At 41.0% G+C, this 17,923-nt stretch overlaps 1 protein-coding gene across 3 annotated transcripts in view; it reads left to right on the top strand.

Moving 5' to 3' along the window:
- The window catches only part of PKN2 (protein kinase N2), a 47,937-nt gene that overhangs the window by 1,397 nt on the left and 28,617 nt on the right, over window positions 1-17,923 (top strand). The gene's annotated exons all lie outside the window — the stretch shown is intronic.

Raw genomic sequence — 17,923 nt, 5'->3', positions numbered from 1 at the left:
GTGACTGGAGGGCAAGGCCTAGCCTGAAAAGTATAGTGTAATCACTGCCACAGGCTGTGAAAGAAACATTGTGGACTATTTTAAGCTAGCGTGGAATACTGTTGATACAGTAGCAGCATCACCTATATTTATTTTAGAAGACTTATAACTTGCCTCCTGGCTCCAAGAGGTTTCACAGTAGCTTACAATATAATTGAAGGGAAAAAAATACCTCTGATAAAACAGCAGTAATATCATAACAGAGAGTTGAGCAGCAGGAAACCAACTGTGCAAAGTGCAAGTAGATAAATAGGTACTGCTACAGAGGGAAGGTAAACAGTGTTTCCGTGTGCTGCTCTGGTTCACCAGAAGCGGCTTTGTCATGCTGGCCACATGACCTGGAAGCTGTACGCCGGCTCCCTTGACCAATAACGCGAGATGAGCGCTGCAATCCCAGAGTCGGTCACGACTGGACCTAATGGTCAGGGGTCCCTTTACCTTTTAAACCAACTGTACCAGCAGACTGCACAGTTAGAAGGGCATTCTGCAATCATAGAATCATAGACACTTGATACTTCTATTGAGAAGACCCTTTCCTGTGTCCCTACCAACCATGCCTCTGAAGGCAAAGGAATATGAAGCTAGTCCTCTATTTACCATTATGAAAGGTGAAAGGATGCACGAGGAAGGATGCAATCCTCAACTATTCTGACCATTTAGGACTTTATAGGTTATCACCAGCACCTGAAATTGTAAAGGTTTGCAGTTGTAAACCAGTTGCAACTGTTAAAACCAGGGTTATATCTTCCATGAAGCAGGTTTTAGCCAGCATTCTGGCTGCTGCATTTTACGCTAGCTGAAGTTTCCCAACACTTTTTAAATGAAATCCAATGTAGAGCATGTTACAATAAATTCAACTTAGAAGTAACCAAAGCATGTGCAACAGTGGCCAGACCTGCTTTTTTCCAGGAAAAGGCATGGCTGATGCATTTACTCAAGCTTTGCAACAGCATTCCTGGTCACAATAGTAACCTAAGTATCATAGAGCAAATTTAGGTTGAGGAGAATCCCCAGGATATGAACCTGGAGTACAGGTTCTGTTCAGACTAGGTGGTACCCGAGGCTTGGAATAGCTTCTCTATTAATTAGCAGCACCCTGTCTTTGCCAGGCTTAGCTTCAATTTATGTACTCACATCTGATCCATAACTGCTCAAGCAATGTTTAACAACTTCTGCAGGCCCTGGCATTTGATGAAAAGGAGAGATACTGCTGGGGTTCATCTGCATATTGGCGGCATCTAGTCCAAATCCCTAAACATCTCTCCAGCAGTTTCATTTTCATGTAAAAGTTGAACAGCATGAGGACAAAATATAATGCTGGGGCATCCTAGAAGCCAAAGGTCAAGAAGGCGTGCAGAAATCTCAGCACTGTTTTCTAGGACCTGCCCTACCAATAAGACCTTGAATCTTTGCGAAACTGCTTCCAAGCCCTATCCTGACCCAAGGATATAATAGTTGGTAGTCTCAAAAGCCATTGAGAGGTCTAGCAGATCCAAGAGAGATGGACTGCCCCCATTTAGCTCCTGACATAGATCATCCAGCAAAACTGCCAAGGCAGAATGAAAAGGATTGTGGGAACCAGTCTTTTCCAAAAATGTCTATAGATTTGTAACACTTGTACACCTTGCCCAAGAATAGTAGGTAGGCTGGTAATGATCCAAAGATGTAGGATCAAAGAAATGTTTTTTCAGCAGTGGCAGAACTGATGGCATCTCTCTCTCTTAAAGAAGCATTCACTACCTCTGCCAGCCATTTAGATGGTTCCCTTTGGTCAAGAGGGCATGTAGTCAGTCTCAAACCTCCAATCAACCTGTCAACATGCTCAGGCAAAACCAACTCAAACATATTTATCAATTGGAAAGCAGATACTGTGGATACATCCATAGTTTCTGTTCCTGAAGATGTGCAGGTGTAAGGAGCAGGTGTGAATGATTTCATCTGCCAAGTGTTGTGCAGATTTGTCACAGTAGGCCACTGAGGGGCTACCAAGGGTTCTTCTTTGGAGGACTCAGATTTAACAGGCTCTTCACCACTCGGAACAGCTCTGCTGGATGACACTGTACTAATGAGTTGCAGTGGAAAAGTAAAATTTTGTGAGTGATCATGTCAGCTGCTCAGGTCATTTCCCCCTTTCATACCTCTGACACGATAACCAGTCATGTTAGCTAGAAACTACCCAAGAGCAGTCAGGAATTAATTTGGATCCATCAGTCTCTATGGGCAGACCATCCTTATAGTTTTACAGAGGGTATGAAACCCTGTGAATCTACAAGAGGTAGTGAACTCCTTTGTTATGGACATTATCTCAAAGCTTCCCACCAGCAGTGTGTCCAGTCCAGCAGTGTGTGCATGTAGATAGGCCCATAGTTGTCATGGAGGCCGTGAATGCCTCACCACCACAGATAAGGGTTCATAGTACTTGTGGTTTAATAGTCTTGATAATGTTAAATCCCCCCTCTCCAAAGCAATGCCATTGGCTATTAATTCCAAGAGTTAAAGTGCATGTTGATACCAGCCTCATGACAGACTTTTTGTATTGCTTTCATAGTTTTGTCTTCTTTTTCATTTTTCCTATGGAAAAAGTCAAAATATTTTCTGCCAATTTTCTTGATAACACATGGTGTTGCAAAAAGAAGCATACTGTGTATTTTACACATTCTGTTTCCAGAATTTGCAACTTCATACATATGGTCACACAGGCTCCTAAAAATATGATATCAGCTCCCAGGATTTTAAAATAGTTTTTCATAACTGATTGAGAGAGACGTGACTTTGTAGTGACATGGATGCTGCTGTTAAAGCAAATCCAGTTGAGGCGTCCAATGTGACGTTTGTTATTTCCATATGATATGAATTGATGATGTTCACAGGGTACTTTCCCCAAGGCATCTGACTACATGCCCTCTGGACCCCTGCCTTTTTTGGCTGGTTAAAGCCAGCTGGTGTGACTGGGTGGATGAGGAAGTGCTAGCTGCTCTTATAGAGTTGGTGATGTGACTGCACCTTTAAAAACCCACCCTGGGCCCACTGGTGTGTAAGAACTACCAGCCAGTTACTAATGCCCCATTATAGGAAAAGGTGGTAGAGAGGGTGGTGGCAGAGCAACTGCAAGTGTTCCTGTATGATACTGATTATCTGGATCCACTTTAATTTGGGTTTAGGCCTGGTTTCAGTGCTGAATCGGCTTCCATTTCCCTAATGGATGACCTGTATCGGGACAGGAGGAGTGCATCCCTGTTACAATTACTCTCTCAGCAAATGCTACTGAGGGAATTTTTTTATTTTACTTCGATCCAGACCAACACGGCTACCTACCTGTAATCAGCAAATCTTGATACCATTGACCATGGTATCTTCCTAGATACCATGTGCAGGGATGGGTATTGGAGTCCCAGAGTAACATCGGGGGAGTGCTCTTTGACTTCCTGGCACCTGCGCTATGTGGTTCTGCAGGTTATTGTTTTGTTTCCAGTGCTATTTAACATCTATATCAGGCATAGGCAAACGCCAGCCCTCCAGATGTTTGGGACTGCATTTCCCATCATCCCTAGCTAACAGGACCAGTGGTCAGGGATGATGGAAATTGTAGTCCCAACATCTGGAGGGCCAGAGTTTGCGTATGCCTGATCTATATGAAGCCACTGGGAATGATTATTAGGAGTTTTGGAGCAAAGTGCCATCGGTATACTGATGACACACAACTGTACCTCTCCATAGCATCTGAATTAGGAGAGGCTATGCAATCTATGGACCAGTTTCTGCTCTGGATGAGGTTGCTAGGGGAAATGTAGCCCGGGGGGGGGGGTACTCCTGGAAATGTCTTTGTCATTAGGCTAAATTGACCTTGGTGGCTAGTGTTTTTTACCTCCTTTGTCTGGTACAGCAGTTACATCTGTACCTGGACCAGGATAACTTGGGCACTGTAGTCCACACATTGCTAACCTCAAAACTGGATGTCTGAAGAACACTTTTCCAGCTGAGATTCAGCAAGCATCCTCACTTTGGGCTTTCAGGAGTCTCTTGAAGACTTTTTTTATGCTGACAAGATTTCTGATTTTTTTCCTGAATTGTCTCTGTTTTTAAAAGGAACTTTGCTATTTAAAAATTTGGCACCAATCATGAAGATAAGAAAACTTGTATACCTCTTTACAAGTGGTAAAAGGTTTAGGGAGAACTAGCACTATTCATGCTCAACTGAGAGCTGGTGGACAAGAAAATGGATCTGTTATTCCTTTGGGAGACCCTCACTATCATGACAGTTTTATAATTGTGAGCACAGGCCACTGATTGCACCCTTCAGTTTAATGTTGTTGTTTAGTTGTTTAGTCGTGTCTGACTCTTCATGACCCCATGGACCAGAGCACGCCAGGCACTCCTGTCTTCCACTGCCTCCCGCAGTTTGGTCAAACTCATGTTGATAGCTTTGAGAACACTGTCCAACCATCTCGTCCTCTCTACTAATACAAATTTGTCAAAATAGGATGGAAGTCCACGTTGTATGGGTCCTGATTTAGTGATTTTATGTCTTTTGTTTAATGCCAGCATTTGATTATCTTTTCAAAGTGGATATTATTCAGAAAGCATATTTACAATAGCGGGAATATGTGTCAAAGTAGATGTAATGCAACCTGTATTTCTTAACTACAGATAGGAGATTGGGAGCACCCTGTGGACTTAAACGTTTCTCTCTCATTTATTTACCTGCTTGTGCAGGCATTCATCATTCTCTAGCCATTTCAGAAATAGCTGTGATAATGACTTTGCCAGCATTTTGCTAACCAAAGTTGGTGCCAACCACAATTTGCACCCATGGTTCTAAATACAGTGGTACCTCTACTTACGGACGTGATCCATTCCGGGGTGCCGTTTGCACCCCGAAAATTCCGTAAGTAGAGTGCTGTGTGTGCCTGTGACGCGATAGAGCAGTCCTGCGCATGCACGAAGCAGCAAACCCAGAAGTAAACACTTCTGGGTTTGCCGCAGACTGTCTCACCAGAGTGGTGCATGCTCTGGTTATCTCCCGCTTGGATTACTGCAATGCACTCTACATGGGGCTACCTTTGAAGGTGACCCGGAAACTGCAATTAATCCAGAATGCGGCAGCTAGACTGGTGACTGGGAGTGGCCGCTGGGACCACATAACACCAGTCCTGAGAGATCTACATTGGCTCCCAGTACGTTTCCGAGCACAATTCAAAGTGTTGGTGTTGACCTTTAAAGCTCTAAACGGCCTTGGTCCTGTATACCTGAAAGAGCGCCTCCACCCCCATCATTCAGCCCGGACCCTGAGATCCAGCGCCGAGGGCCTTCTGGCGGTTCCCTCATTGCGAGAAGTGAGGTTACAGGGAACCAGACAGAGGGCCTTCTCAGTAGTGGCATCCGCCCTGTGGAATGCCCTTCCAACAGATGTCAAGGAAATAAGCAGCTATCCCATTTTTAAAAAGCAGCCCTGTTCAGGGAAGTTTTTAATATTTAATGCTGTATTGTTTTAATATTCGATTGGAAGCTGCCCAGAGTGGCTGGGGAGACTCAGCCAGAAGGGTGGGGTACAAATAATAAATTATTATTCTTATTCTTATTATTATCACCTGAAAAAACGCAACGTGAAGCAAACACAACTTGAGGTATGACTGTATCCAGCTCCTAAGGTGGAGTGGAGAAGCCAAGGTGTATTCGCTGCGTGCTGGCTGTATGCTCTGGGCACCTGGCTAGCATAGAGTCAAAACAAGCTTCCAACCTCTTCCCTGTGTCCATTCATAACTGGAGCAGGGTGGAAGTTTGCTGTGGTTTGTCTCCCATTCACCTCCAGTCGCAGCTCCAGGATTGGAGCTCCAAGCTCCAGGCTTGGAGAAAATTGGGTTTATCTTTGACTTTGAGCTATGTTGTGTGAGGTCTGGGCAAGACCCCACCCATTACGGGAGGAGCATGGTTCGTGCAACCACAAATGTTTGGGTTGGCCAAAGAATGCCAAAATTTGTGGACCCCTTGAGCCAGGCCATATTGCAGTAGCAATATGAATAACTTTAATCTGATTTGCTGAGCACCTGGCTTACAAACCTAAGAGCAGGACGTCTCAGAGACTTTATCCTGGTTAGAGGAAACATTCATGGTTGCATAACCAGCATAAGAGGCCAATCTGAGTGGATCTGTCCCAGTTGAAAGGAAAGCTCAATATAGATGAGGGAGAGTTTGAACTTAGACCTTCACCTATGACTGGCTATGGCTGACAGTCTTTATATCAGGAAATACATAAGAAAAATATAATTACTGTTACTTCATATGGCATTTGCTGCAGGGTGGATAAAAATCAATGATTTTTTAAATTAAAAAATAAAAAATCAGATTTTTTTATTTAAATCAGATTTTTTTTAAAATAAAATGCTTTTTGAGGAAAATATATTACCATCCAAAGGTTATTCCATCATGAAATAAAGATTAGTTTTTTTAATTATGTAGAATTAAAAAAGGTTGTATATGTTTAATTTTGGGGGTAAATAAATTCCATTAATCCATTCACAATGTCATGCTCTTCCAGAGGTTTTTGTAAGATTATTGGGCAGTTTCTCTGCCCACAAGATATTATCACAGATGCTTGGTTTACTTTTGCAGTTCTCAAAACTGAATTTGACTAGGCAGAGATCACATGCCTCTTCTTCACAGCAAAAATGTTATAACATGAACAGAGTTGAGAAAAAGACCTTAATCCTATTGTTCTACAAACCTATGAATACAGAATCAACCCCTTCAGTGCTAAGTTTCAAGAAGTTCAGTGAATAGAATAGAAACAATATTTTTCTGATTGTTTGGAGTGGACAGTATTTAAGTTTTTCATGTGTAGGCCGGGCTGACAGTCTAAGTTTCTTAAAATATATATATATTGTTTTTGTTTAGCCAAATTAGTTAAACAAACATGGATGTTTATTTGTTTAAGCAAATAACATTTGCTGTATTGTTATTGTTTCAGTTGAATAAATCTATTTAAATTGTTATTATTAAGGTAATGATTATTTTTCTCCTTCCTAAGTACAACAGAAAAGTTGTCCAAATATGAATGATTAACCTATTAAACTGGGGATAAAAAAACTAATATGAAAAGTTGTTATTCTAAAAATCTTCATCTACTTGCATATTAAAGTTATACCAGCAAGAATTAGTCTTTATGTAGAAAACTATGATTTAAATCAAGCCCTAGTGATTTAAATCGTGATTTAAATCAGTTTGATTTAAATCAAATCCACCCTGATTCCCTGTGAGGGGCAAATAATGTTATGTTTGGTTGCTGGTGGCATTATATTAAATAGAATGAAAACTTTGTAGAGGCCTATGCGTTCAGCCAGTATGTTACTTTGATCTCTTAATACAAACACTTGAGTATTTGGTAGTAATGACTATGTGGGAACTATACCCTGGTCAGCTGAGATGAGCAGGATTTGCATAATCATGATATTTGCTACATGTAGGAGTGTAAAATGGGTGGACAGATCTCAGGTGCATGATCTTCCTTGGACTGTTTAAACATGATGTTGATGTCAAGCAATTTGAGATTGAAAATACAGTAAAGCCCTTAGAACTTTGGACAAGATTTAGATAGTGGCACAGCCGTAGGTTACCTGCTTCTACTTTGTCTAACATAATTTGTTCTTCTTCCAAAATTAGTTCCTTGTACTGCATTCAGTGTCATTTCTGAAGTTTCCCTGAGTTTGAGTGGATACCCTGTTTGGTGTTGTGTCATGGCTTTTTTTCTTACAAATGTGATTCTACACATCCCAAGTTGTCTCATGCATTTTTGAATTGAGACAGTATTCAGTTCAAGAATAAAAATACTACTTTAGAGCATAGGTCGGCAACGTCTGGCCCATGGGCTGGATGCGGCCCACGAAGGCCATTCATACAGACTGCCCGTGAACTGATCCGCCCGCTTGGCAAGTCCCCCGTGTGCTGCACTAAACCAGCACAGTGTGGCTCGGGGACTCGTCAAGTGGCGCCGAAAATGGCACCTGCGCAGCCATGGACATGCGCAGAAGCCATTTCCGGTGCCGCGCTGTCCAAGTCCGGGATGCTGAAAATGGCACCTGCACATGTCCAGCCCACGGACGATAGTCTGTTTGAATCCTCTGGAGCACGGCCAGAAAACATTGCTGACGCCTGCTTTAGAGCATGGTTTGGGAGCCTCAAGCCTGAATCAAATGCAGCCGTACAGGCCTATCTCACTGCTCCTTGGGATTCTCCCAGCTCATGCCTCTTCACTAGGTCACACCTCTTACCAGCCCTGTTCTGAAGCCTCTGAAGAGCTTTTGCCCAGATGGAATATATCCTTGAACTGTGATAATGTTCTTGCTTGTGTGAATGGAGGATGGCAATATAGGTGTAGAAACCTTGGGCATTTGTGTGGCCAGAATGTGGCCTACTGTACAAAAGAAAGAGTTCCATCCATTGTTCCATCCACTGTTTCCCCTGGCCCCACCTTCCACACACTGGGAATGCAGTCTCTGAAAGGTTTTCCATAATGGAATGTAGCCTTTCTACTGAAAAGATGCCCCAGCCATGCATTAGAGTGTATTACAATTTTGAGGGAACATGCAGTTGCAGTTGCTCTGCACACACTTGGTCCAACAATGGTTGTTGACCCATAGACAGCTTCCCCACCTCCCCTTCTCTTCTACTTTCTCCATCATGCCAGAATACTCTTGGGGTTTATTAAACTAAGCTTTCCTGTTGCATCCAAACTGCTGGACTGTGGTTTGATCTCAGTCTAACTCTAAAGGCTTAAAGTCTGAGATTAAACCATACCGTAGTTTCCCAGTTCAGATGAAGATGGAAACTCTGGTTTAAAAAATCATGAAAATACTGAATTGCAAAATGAAAGACTGGGGAGAAGAGAGTGCCTGAGATCATTATGTTTGAACTAACCCTGAAACTGGATTCAGTATTTCATATTTGATTATAAGTGGCTCATAGGTCTGAAAATATTGAAGACTACTGATGTAACACATATCACAGTGGAAACAATGGAGAGTGCTCTTTTATTCCTTAAAAAAGGCAACAAAAATCATGAGAGAGATGATAGGTCACCCCACCTGAAAGGAAGTTAAACGTTGAAGTTTTATTTATTTTTTAATGAATTGCTTCTGGCAGTGAACATAAACACAGCAAGATGAACTGAAAAACAAAAATGAACATGAGGCACATTATAGAAGGGCTGGAGAGAGCACAATGCACATATTTTTGATTCAGTCCCTTGCACAACTAATTTTATTTCATGTTAAGCAATTTATAGAAGAAACTGATATTTTAAAACTTGCATTGACTGTAGATAAAGTTAGAAGCATCCCTGGAAAAGTAAGAGAAGTGTAAGTCAAATATGCCTGACTACTGCTGCAGCATTCTTGAACTGCTACCCATGTAGAGCTCTGTAATCTCCTTTAATGGAGACGTGTTTTCTTTGATAGCATTGTTTGTTTGTTTGTTTGTTTGTTTGTTTGGTGGAGTGAATTTTAGCCCTCAGATGGTGATTCTCCTTTCCAATTTTATTATTTTGGAAATTTGCAGCGATTGGAAAAATTGTATAAGCTTTACTCATCTCATCTTAATGCTAGAATGTAATCTACTGAATTCATTTCTGATGCTGAGTATTTTAAATCAAGAATAAGTTGCTGAGCTATTTTAAGCCCAAAGATTGTGAATGAGCACTAATAGGGAAAGTTTCTCAGGAAGCATTTACTGTGTGGATTCCGGAAGGCCTCATTAGGAAAGTAAATAAATAATTTCCTATGATTGGTCAGTACTGTCTGGCAGGTACTGTCAATCTTCTGAAAGCCAAATTAGGTTACCACCTCTCATTAATTGGATCTCTGAATTGAAAAGCACTCTATACAGCTATCTGTAATAGAACTCTTAGCCTGCAATCTTATATATCAGGGGTTGGAATCATTTTTCAGGCAAAGGAGAGTCCACATTTCCTTATGGTCAACTTTCTTGTCAACCTGTCAGGCAGGCAGAGGAAAAAGTGGGTAAAACACTACAGTAGATCTCATCCTCAGTGGCGGAGGAACCCTCTCCGGCACCCGGGGCGGCACAGCCCATACGGAATGCACATCCAGTATGGACTGCGCATTTGTGGCATCTCGCGTGTGCGCACTCTGTATGGAATGCCGCACCTGTGCACTCCGTACAGGCGGCGCCCCTACGGACTGTGTGTGCCCTTGACGGCTCTACAGCTGGGGGGAGGCAGGGGCCATCTTGTCACCCCTCCCAGAGTGGAACCCGGTGCGGCCTGCCCCCCCTTCCTACACCCCTGCTCCTCCTTTCTCCATTCAGGCAAGCAAGTAGCATTATCTCGGAAGAAGGACACATTCCAGTCAGGGAAAAGCAATCAATTAGGACTAGTGAGGGCCTTTGAGGAACGTCCTTTGGGTTGGTAGAGAGCCCACAGACATTGGCCAGAAGTTTCCCACCCTTGCTTTATACAAAAATTAAATCCATGGTTTTTATATATATTGATTATTTTGTATCTTTTAATTACTCCCATGAAGATCTGTTATCCTTTAAAACACAATTCGTGTTTAATCTACAGAAGAATTGTTAATGCAGTTCTATGCTACCGGTAGTTGGGTGTTAGAGTCAAAGACTGCTTTCCATTGCCAACATGCAATCAAGAGGACACTTTATGGCTCCCAGGTCTGCATAGGCACACTAGATATCTGCCCCACACCTGACAACCCATGCCATGTCAGTTGTGAGGCTGGTGGGTGTGGTTTAGGAAAAACTACCTTTCCAAGCCAAAACTGACAGGCCAATTATGGCCTGGAGGCCGGGGGTTGTAGAGGATAGGAGATGTAAGTAGTCCCTAGTAAAACCAGCTAGAACTTTAAGGTGAAATAAATCAGATAAGCAAAATAAAAGTTGTTTGGTCTAGTGAAGTGAGTGTGTGAACCATTTAAGAATGGGGAAAAAAGGAAATTCTGCTAATAAATTTCAGAAAGGTTTTGGGCAGGTTGCGGTTAATAAAAACGAAAAATGCTTTTGAGATCTTGTGATGCATTGACTCAGGCAAACGAAACCAGTTTTGGGTTGTCCAGTGTTGAAATGGATCACACATTTTTTAAAGTAATGACAATCTACATGAGGCCCAAACAGCACCAGTTTTGATTCATGAAGTAAGTAGGGCAACGGCTGAGATACTACCAAATTGACCGCTTGTTAACAAAGCAGAAATGAAATGCCTTACTAAGAAGCAAAGGCTTATTATTAGAAAGTATGCTACTAGTCCACCAGAAATGATGTATGTTGCATTTGTTGAGCTCTCATCTGCCTTTGGCCTCATTGAATACTCATGATTCTTGAAAAATCTGGCAGTTGCTTCAGTGGATAATTGCTGTTTCTTACACAGTACTCTCTAATACTGATGCTAATATTCAAACTGGACTCGTGGGCTCTCAGATTCAGTATTTACACCTAAGGGTACACAACAAGGTTTGACTTCACTATGCAATACAGTCATGCCTTGGCTTGTGAACGCCTTATGAGTCGAACGTTTTGCCTCCTGAATGCTGCAAACCCAGAAGTGAGTGTTCCAGTTTGCAAACGTTCTTTGGAACCCGAACGTCCAATGTGGCTTCCACTGTTCGGAATTCCGTTTGACTTCCAAAATGTTTGGAAACCAAGGCACGGCTTCTGATTGGCTGCAGGAGCTTACTGCAGCCAATATGAAGCCGTGCCTTGGTTTCCAAACATTTTGGAAGTCTAACAGACTTCTGGAACAGATTCCATTCAACTTCCAAGGTACCACTGTATGTTGTTTATTTATTAAATTTGTACATTGTCCTTCATTTGAGGATCACAGGACAGTTTACAATTAAAATACAGAGCATAGTAACAAACAAAGAAATACCCATCAAGTAATGGGAAGGAGTCAGACACGGGTGGCGCTGTAGTCTAAACCACATAGCCTAGGACTTGCCAATCAGAATGTTGGCGGTTCGAATCCTCACGACGGAGTGAACTCCCGTTGCTCGGTCCCAGCTCCTGCCCACCTAGCAGTTCGAAAGCATGTCAAAGTGCAAGTAGATAAATAGGTACCGCTCCGGCGGGAAGGTAAACTGTGTTTCCGTGCGCTGCTCTGGTTCGCCAGAAGCAGCTTAGTCATGCTGGCCACATCACCCGGAAGCTGTCTGTGGACAAATGCCGGCTCCCTTGGCCTATAGAGCGAGATGAGCGCGCAACCCCAGAGTCGTCTGCGGCTGGACCTAATGGTCAGGGGTACCTTTACCTTTAATGGGAAGGAGAGAAAGAAGCCTAATTTTTAAGTTTTAAGCTGTGCACAGGACAGGTCTCTCTCAGGCAATGCCTGCAAAAACAAAAGCAAAAAAACCTTTGGGCTCTGTGCCCCTGTTCCCTGCTGATAAGCAGGGGTTTAAATCTTGTCTTAGCTGTGATCACCTGTTTCCTGCTGGGAACAGGTGTGCTCAGCTAAGGCAGAATTGAACCCTGCCCTCCCAGCTGATGTCACGGGCTAGAGGTTCCCCACCTGTTGTACATAAAGGATGCAGTTCAGGCGTTCTTTTCTCCATACCTACCCCACCCCCAATTGGTAATCAAGAAATTCCAGCACTTCTTACACAGGTGGTGTGACTCATTTCCTTTCCCCAAGTAGGTATGAGAAGATTACCTTCCAAATCTGGAGCTTCTTCCAAGCAGGAATATGGTGCTTGCCCAAGGATGGTCATATAATTGATTGGTGTTCATTTTCATTTCATAATTTTCTGGATGATCAATCAGATGATTTCAACATTAGATTGTTGCTGGTCAAGACAAGTTTGTTATCTACAGCAAGTGTGTTAGCAGCAAGGAAGTTACACACCCACTTTTTTGACCCTAAAGAGGGTTGAGAGCCAGGCTGTCATAAGGATTTTAAAATGATATGAGGAACAATATCAAATTCTGGCAATTTGTATTCCTGGAAATGTTTAACTTACTCTTGTGGTGTCTTGTCTTTGTGTGTTGCATTCTAATGTGTAGTAGCTGCAAACAATTTAAAAAATCATATCGATTTGGAGGCAAGCAATGATGTTATGCCTATCCCTTCTTTGACTTGCACAAAGTGTAGGCACATATACCTGGTCTGGTCTGCTAACACTCCCCCATCTTTTACAATCCTGATACTAAGGTATCTGCTCAAATGCTAAACTGCTCAAGTATCCGCTCAAGTGCTAAACTGTTGGAGCTCTCTTTATTTCTACTTTTATCTGGTACCTGTATGTAGTAGTATAGATATCAGTCTGAGTCATGCAAACTTGCTTAACTAGCCATACCACTATTGTAAATACTGTAATACTTGCCCCATATATACATTTGCTGATTCATTTGTGCACTGGGATTTTCCTGTTACAAGATGATTTCTGTATATGACAAAAAAGATAAGAAGATACCTGCATAGGCATTGACCCCTACTTCAAAATTATTTGCCTTGTCTTTGTCTGGTCATTTTTGGACATTGGAGAGGGGCATCAATGTGAATTAGAAATTTAAGCACTGATCAATATTTCAGTTGCATGTAGTCTATATGCTGGAATGATTCCTCACTTTTTCCTGTTTATCCTTTTCATGTTGTAGCTGGTCATGAATCAAGGGATGGCGGCCCAGTGTAAATGTAATGCTTAACCATGGCAAAGTGCAATGTAAATGAGCTTGCTCAAGCATTGGGCTCCCTGTTTTCCTCAGGCGTGCACCAAAGGAGGAGGTTGAATATACCTTATTCTGAATTTAAACTAAGTGAAGTTTGAGATTACAATAGACAAATTGTGATTAAAGTGTAATTTATTAATATAACTATAATCCAGTCATATTAGGACTGGACCCATTGGGTCTACTTTGTAGGCATGATGAAATTTAAAGGTGACCAAATGGTTGGGTTGAAATTGTTCAGTTTCCCATTTTGCAAAGCTTCCTGGACAAGAGCAATTCAGAAGTGAATCCCAGATTGAGGATTCTGACATTATTGGGTAAATAAAAACCAATGTAGAATCCTTTCAGTAAGGATCTACAAAAAACTCAAATTTCTGTCTGAGGTTTGTTTTCCTTTCCTTCCCCTGCCAGCTCTAGCACCAGGGTAGGTGGCAGTATTACCACAGTTCATTCCAAGGTGCATATAGGTCTTGCAAGCCTATGTTCACTCTGCAGCATGTGATAGTGGCAATATTGAAAAACCTGATAATTTCTAAATCAACTGGTCCAAAAATCTTATGCCCTCTCTTCTGTGTCAAATGTCTAATCTACTTTTGTACCAAAGGAATCAATACCTTTATTTAAAATCAATATAATCAAGACCTTTCTTAAAATCATACTGGATGTGGTAGAAAACATTCCGTATTGCAGGGATCTTGTAAGATGAAAATATCCCCTTTGAGGGATATTTGCAAAAAGAAGTGCAACATAGTTTTCTGATTTACCAAGATTCAGTGAGTGTTTAAGAGATTTGCAAAACAACACTCTATAGATAGGTTTACTGAAAGGTGGTGTTTGTTTATCAGTCTTTCGAATATGAAAAATCAAGATAAGGAATACTGTATCTTCATTGTATCAATTATTTTCATTGATAGAAGTCTGACCTACATTGTTGCAGTTGTAAATTTCAAATATAAATTATGGATGGCAGCTAACAGGGTCATCCCACTTGTACAATGGGACTTTTCCTGCCCCTTCTGCAGCTCTGATGTGTCCTCTTAAACTCTGGAGTGTTGTGGAATCCTCTGGAGCAGATTTTAGTAGTGCAGAGAGGGAGCTTCAATGGGAGGAGTGGTGAAAGTCCTGAAGTAACTTTGGATATAAATATGATTTTATGTTATGATGTTTATATGCTTGCAATTTCATAATAATAACATTTTAAGCATTTAAAAATGAACATTGCAAGAAAGCATCTAAAGAAAGACTCCACTGGAAATAATATGGCTACCTTCCACAAGAGGTGTTTGTGGAAATTTAATGTGATTGTGTACTGGAAATTTTGACTTGTTTTCCAACAAGAGGCTCTCTTCCATCAACTTGTGTCAGTTTTGAAAGTAGTTTTCAATGTGGTGGGCAAAGGGATAACACCTCTTCAAGAAACGTAAATCTAAAGCCCATCTGAATGTATGGACTTAGTCATGTAGTGCTCTTATCCCCAAAGCTCTAGGTTCTGTAGTAAGGTAACTGCTTACAGTCAGAATTCTGCAAATGTAAGCATATGTGGATAGCTTTTATAACTTACAGTATTTGTCTGAATTTGAAATTTTCACGGTTCCCATTTTGCACAGTGGATGTCATAAAGCATATCGTTTCTCTGCTAGACTGTTCCCTGCAATGAATAAATTAGATAAACAGTGCAGATAGAATAGTTATCAAAGGAGTCACTCTGCTGCATTCTGTAGGATCAATTTAGGACTGCAGGGTTTATGTAGTCTTGCTAGCAGGTGGAAATTTGAGGTTTTCATTTTAAATGAAGGTTGGTTCAATATAGTGCTGCAGTTTTGGAATCCTGATGCTTTCAATTCCATGGAAGTCTTTCTTCATCCTAGGAAGTACCACAGACTTTGATCTCCCTGCTCCTGTTCATTTTGCACTGTATATAAGCTAACACATTCTGCTGGCAAATGACTCATGTATGTGGTTCCGGGGGGGGGGGGGGCTGATAGAGGATCTTGAGTTTGCATATATCTTCAAACACTTATCAGAGAGGTATAAAATATTTGGAAGGGCTGCAGAATATTAGATCTCTAGCAGATTGCTAAATGTTTAGCTTTACTTTCTGAATATATGCAGCACGGTTTCATCTGTATTTAATAGACATTTCAGACAATAGTATAAAATCCTACCTGAACAAAGATAAATAAAGTGATAGGTAAAATATGATGGCTACTAGGACATGCCATCTAACTGCCAAACCACAATTATGGCCATTACTCTGTATCTTGAGGCCACTGTACTTTACAAATGATGGAGCATTTTGCTGCTCGAGTTTTAGGGCAGGAGGGAAAAGAGAAAGAGGATGCCCAACCAAGAGACTAGTCTTATCTTGCTCTCATGTCACTGTAGCAGTGCAAGAACAAATGTAATGTCCACCTCCCTGCAGAAAGCAGAGTTTAGAGTGCCACTGCGGTCAAAATAAGTCACTAGAGTGAACACATAACATTCAGAAGCAGTTATAAACCAGTTTGCTTTTACATTTGGAAGCTCAAGTCACTGTTTGGGTTCTGTGGTCAGAATAATGGATGTGAGATTACTGAGGGTAATCTTTACTATATTTACTTACAGTTGCCTTTTGAACCTTGAGAATTTTATGGCTCTTGCTATATATAGTACTGCACCAAACATTCATGTTCTGTATATTAACCAACTGTGTTGCTTTAGAAGAGTCATGGGGAATAAATATAATGTTGCATTCTTGCAGCTTTCTCCAGGGTAGGTGACCATGAGAACTCTAGGCTTGTAATGGATTGTGTAAGTCTTAGGTTGACTAATTATATCAGACTTTTAGCATTTTTTGTGCAGAAAGAAAAATAATAGTTGACATTCTTCAAGAACATTGTTGGATACCTAAAACCTGTGGCGACAGATAACTTTTTTTAAAGTAAATGAGCCAATATATTATATTGTCAAAATATATCACCAAAATGGGCTGTTTGTGGCTTCCTGCCTTATGTGTAAAGTTAAACTATACTGAGGGAAGGAGGGAATATCTATGGGTGAAATTGGTTGGTTATTTGGTAAAGAGGCGAAATTTCTCTCAAACATAGTTTAATTTGAGTAATTTTTCACCAAACAAGGGCATTTAGAATAAGCATTCTGAATACTACATATACTTGTATGATTTGCTGCTAAACCACTCAATCATTTGGTAACACTGTGCTTGTTAACGTTATGATTGTTATGCAAGACATACAGTTAGCATGTGTTTAATCTTTGAAATATTACAGGGTCCCCCCTCCCCAAGTTTGTTCATCTTGGATTTTATATTTTTAAAAATGTACTCTAACAAACTTTTTTTAATTTAGATTTTTTTCAAAATGGTATAGAAGGCAGTTGCTGTATAAGTAATTGACATATTAAGAACATTTTTAAAATTCCACTATTGACTGGGCTCCTAAACATTTCATTGCCCCCACTCCCCTGCGCCCAAATCTTTGGAAATATGAGATCTATTTTAACCTTCCTGTCATGATGAAATGTATATTACTAATTTATAATAGCCAGATTTCAGAATGTGACAAGCATTCAAAGACTGGATTGGCTAAATCTCTCCAAATGAATTGTGCACCAACACTTTCCTAGTAATTGATGCAAGCGGTTGCTTTGTAGGTTCTGCAGTGTGAGACCTAGAATAGTACAAGATTGCACGTGATCATCTTTATCTAATAAGACTCTCGTATTTACTAACAGTATGACTTTATTCATATTTACTTAACTGGGATTTGGACTCTAGCTTTTTGTTTAATAGCTGATTGTGTATGTATGAAGCATTTCTACAGGAAAACACTTATTAAACGCCTAGGTTCTGTGCATGTAGCATCTGAAAAGATTGCAGCATTGATCTAAGGACTTGTTTACACATTTAGTCATATTGGACTACCACCTCAGCACTTATCAAACCTACAGTAATTTGTGCTCTGTGTTCAGAGATCGGTTGAAGCAAGTTGAAAGAAGGAAGGAGTCTTTGGAAAAATAGGGGACTCTTACTCATTTTCTGTCATCCTAGTGATAATGTGATTATGCCATTTCTGATATACATATATGGGGTACCTGGAAAAAAAACAATAGTTTAACGCCTCAGGGTGGTGAAGGCGTATGATTATATTATAGCATGGTGGCTAAAATTCCTTGTGGTTTTGATGGGATAACCAGAGACTAACTT

Source organism: Zootoca vivipara, chromosome 7, assembly GCF_963506605.1.
Source record: "Zootoca vivipara chromosome 7, rZooViv1.1, whole genome shotgun sequence".
NCBI lineage: Eukaryota > Metazoa > Chordata > Lepidosauria > Squamata > Lacertidae > Zootoca > Zootoca vivipara.
Note: the sequence above shows the minus strand (reverse complement) of the source record. Positions and strands in the feature narration are given on the sequence as shown.